Raw genomic sequence first — 3,802 nt, 5'->3', positions numbered from 1 at the left:
AGTCGGAAAGGTCCTTCAAAGTGGAACAAAATGTTCTGTTCTGATAGATGAATCTACAACTGACAGTAAAAAATCAGTTTTGATCATTTATATTAGAGCAAGCCTACACTGTAAAAACCAACCTATAAGATCTACTCAATAAAATGGGGGTAACAATTTGCACACACTTCTTTTGAGTAGATTTTACCCAATGTTTTTGGGTAAAGGTTACTAATTTTAATATATAAGATTTACTTTAAGAAATTAAGTAAAATCTAACTCAATTACTTAAAACATATTATATATAAATTAGTAATATTTACTCTCAATCATAGGCAGCTGGGTAAAGGTTACTAATATTTAATATATAAGACTTACTTTAAGAAATTAAGTAAAATCTAACTCAATTACTTAAAACGTATTACTTATAAACGAGTAATATTTACTCCTAATCGTAGGCAGCTATTTATTTAATAATTGATCCATATTACACATTAATATTACTTTATTAGTAAGGTTACCATTAAACAATATATTGCCACACAAGATTTTATTGATCATGTTTTTTTTATTGACCAAATGTATAAGTGCAATATGGCCATACATTGAGATTATTTAAACAGTTAAGTGCATTTCAATTGTTAACACTGAGCAGAATCTTCAAAATAGTCAAAATCACATTGTTTTAACAGTAAAGTGCATGGAAATTGTAAACATTTATAACATAATCTTCCAAGTGCAATTTACTCAACTATTAAAACCTTTACGTGCCAGTAAACAGTCCACTTTTAACAGAAAAAGGTTTCTCCACATCCATTACATTCCACATCACATTATTTTGTGTTTGTGTCACGCGGCACTAAAACAAGTCAACATCCACTTGAGATCAAATTGTTTATTTGCGGCTCTGGACCTGTTTGAGCAGCTTGGCTCCATCAAGCTCCAAAAACTGTTTTTAGAATACCTCAAATGTGTATTTGAGCTTGTTGGGGCTATTCCAGGTTGAGGGCGTAGATGAATCCCATCAACAGTGCGCATGCCTTTGTTTGGTTTCCGCACAAAACTCTGTCTCCCTCTATGACAATAGACACATTTGCTGGTCCCCTGTCCCTGGCATCATGGATCACAAGCACCTTCACAGTTTGGTCCACGACGTTGTCATGCTCATCCTCCATGTTGAAAAGAAAGAAAGAAAAGCATATTCTCTTTAAATTAGGCATATTAACAAGAAGCTATTATACAATATAGGCTTTGTGGTCTAGCATTAAGCCTAATCAATAAAACCAGGGATTGACTTTTTTTAAATGATTTGTAAAAATGTGTGGCAGCGATTAAAAATAAAACAAGATTTCTAACTTATATAAAAAATGTCAGGCCCAGTCAATTTGCCCATCGATCTAATCAATGACATTACATTGATTGATTGATTGATGATTCTTTCCCATGAACATAACTTTTCAGTGCATGATTTTATTTATCTTATTTCACTTTAACACCAAAAGAAGGTTTTTGTTTTTAGGTAGTTTTATATGTTAAGTAGCTAAGCACATCAGTACATTATCCCTAAATCATTTTCCTGTGAATGCTAAACCATTTATAAAAACAATAAGATGTTTACAGATTTACAGCAATAAATTAAACAATGGTATCAGAGCAACCTCCGAAATAACTCCGTTAAAATCTTGAAGTGATCAGTCTTTAATGACATACCTGGCTGTCTTGAAAAAGGTCTTCTTGGCGTTCCCCAAGGTCTTCAATCAGGCACCTGGCCACTGCATCTCTTTTTTCCAACACTCTGGGCCTGTGAGGAAATGGATTTTGGTGAGAAGACTTATTTCTGCATTTTCATATTCTTGAATGAAACATTTAAATAAATGTACCTCATCAATTGCGCTCAGAAGAGTGCGCATCCTGGAGCCAGCATCTCCTCCTTTGGCACGCATCAGCTGGAGCGAGTGGTGTTAGTGTACCCATCCAGTTTCAGCATCAAAGTCTCTTCCAGTGAAAGAGTTGTTATGTGTCGGAACTCCTCCTTGATCTAATAAAGAGCATAGGGGACAACACTCATTACTCTGACAACAGTGAGTTGAAATGGAAAAAAAATAAACGTAATGTTTTCACCTGAGCCTCATTGAATAAACCAGGCCATCTCTCCTTGAAGACACTGACACGTGGGCTGAGGGTCACCACCTCCACTCCAAATTGTCTGCAGGATTTAAAATGTATAGGACTTAGGTGTCGTCTCTGAGGATGTTACACTTATATTCACATTTCTTACACTGAACATTACCAACAAAATAACACAATTAAACATTTTTATGTAGAAAAATCCTAAAATATATAACAATGAGCTTTGGCTCTGCTCCGTGATAATCTATCCAGTCCTCACGATAATATACAGTAAGCTTAATGTAAACATAAGTCTATAGGCTATTGCTGCAGCTATACCTCAAAAAAGACAAATTAATCATAAATCATTATTACTGTGGCTTGGCATAATATACGATGGTTATTTTTCACTAAGAGATAGTCGCAAGATAGTTGTCTCAGTATTTATCGTTTCATGCACGCTCATATGAATACAGACACACGAGGAAACTGACGGCCGACGTTAGATAGACTAAGAGAGATGCTACAAGCTAGCTTCAACTTAGTTAGCCTTGTGCATCATTTGAATGTGTCCCCCGCAAACCGTTACTGTACTCAATACTACTCAACCGGGTCAGAGTTCGTCATATTACTTGAACTGACATGCTATTTAATAAACGGCTACTGATTTTTGCAGTGTGCATCACCATTGGATACTGTGTGGAAAATAACATTGGACAAACACACCTTATATAGAGGACGACCAACTTCAAAGGTTGATTTAAACGAATGCCGCCTTCTGCGCGCTGTTCTTGTTAGTACTTAGCTAGCAAACAATAGCCTTCTCTGCTAAGCACACACGATGCTAACGTGAAACACAACTTGGCTGGTTAACTTACATTAATATACAACTGTCGCCGTGACGCTTAACTCATTTCAGACGGCATGCCGTCAACATGCACATTATTGCTGTAATAACAATTATTAACAATATGGAGCTAAACATCATAGTGCTTTACTCTTAGCTCCTATGTTAGCTACAGCTATCTAGCATCAGTGACCGACTTCCAGTGAGTAATAGATGAGAACAAACTTACATTCCTTGTCTAACAGTGAAGCAAGCAGACAACAAGTCTTGTGATGAACCTCAAAAAACGTGAACATTTATATGTAGGACATGATAGACAGTAATATCTTACCTTCCAACATTTCCACACACCAGGAGGAGGGAGGCGCGAAAGAGAACCGTTCCTCTGGCCTGCAGCCAAGTATCACCGCAGACGCATGCGCAAAGGGGCAGTGTGGGCCTAATGTCTTCAAGTAGATTTTACCCAGATTGTTTGTGTTTCAGTTGGTACTGTCAGAAATTAGGTAGTGTAGGTAGAATTTACCCATTCAAATATACTAACAATGCTCACTTATATACCTTGAGTACAATTTAAATGATTTGCTTGGATAATATATACTACCCTCCAAAATCCTTTTTTATAGTGTAGGGATGAGTGAAGAGCCACTAACATTCTTCTTGGATCTAGTTGAGCTTTCTGCTACCAATGCAGATGGAATTTATCAAGCTCTGATGAATAACCTGTCACACCATGGCTTCTCTGAAGCTATTATGAAGGAGCGCTTTGTTTGCTTTGCTTCAGACGGAGCGTCATGCTTGGAAGTAAATCAGGTGTTGCAACCAAACTTGTTGAAACGTTTCCCAACGTGATGGTGTGGCACTGCATGA

At 36.8% G+C, this 3,802-nt stretch overlaps 1 long non-coding RNA gene across 1 annotated transcript; it reads right to left on the bottom strand.

The window, feature by feature from the left end:
* Positions 1-512: 512 nt before the first annotated feature.
* On the bottom strand, positions 513-3,335 carry LOC117554094. Its single transcript, XR_004570222.1, has 5 exons — positions 3,267-3,335; positions 2,101-2,185; positions 1,860-2,017; positions 1,690-1,780; positions 513-1,148 (listed from the first exon to the last, which is right to left on the bottom strand). It is a non-coding gene; the product is annotated as an uncharacterized LOC117554094 (long non-coding RNA).
* Positions 3,336-3,802: the final 467 nt, after the last annotated feature.

This window comes from Gymnodraco acuticeps, unplaced genomic scaffold, assembly GCF_902827175.1.
Source record: "Gymnodraco acuticeps unplaced genomic scaffold, fGymAcu1.1, whole genome shotgun sequence".
NCBI lineage: Eukaryota > Metazoa > Chordata > Actinopteri > Perciformes > Bathydraconidae > Gymnodraco > Gymnodraco acuticeps.
The sequence above is the reverse complement of the archived record's forward strand: the minus strand, read 5'-3'. Positions and strand labels throughout refer to the sequence as shown.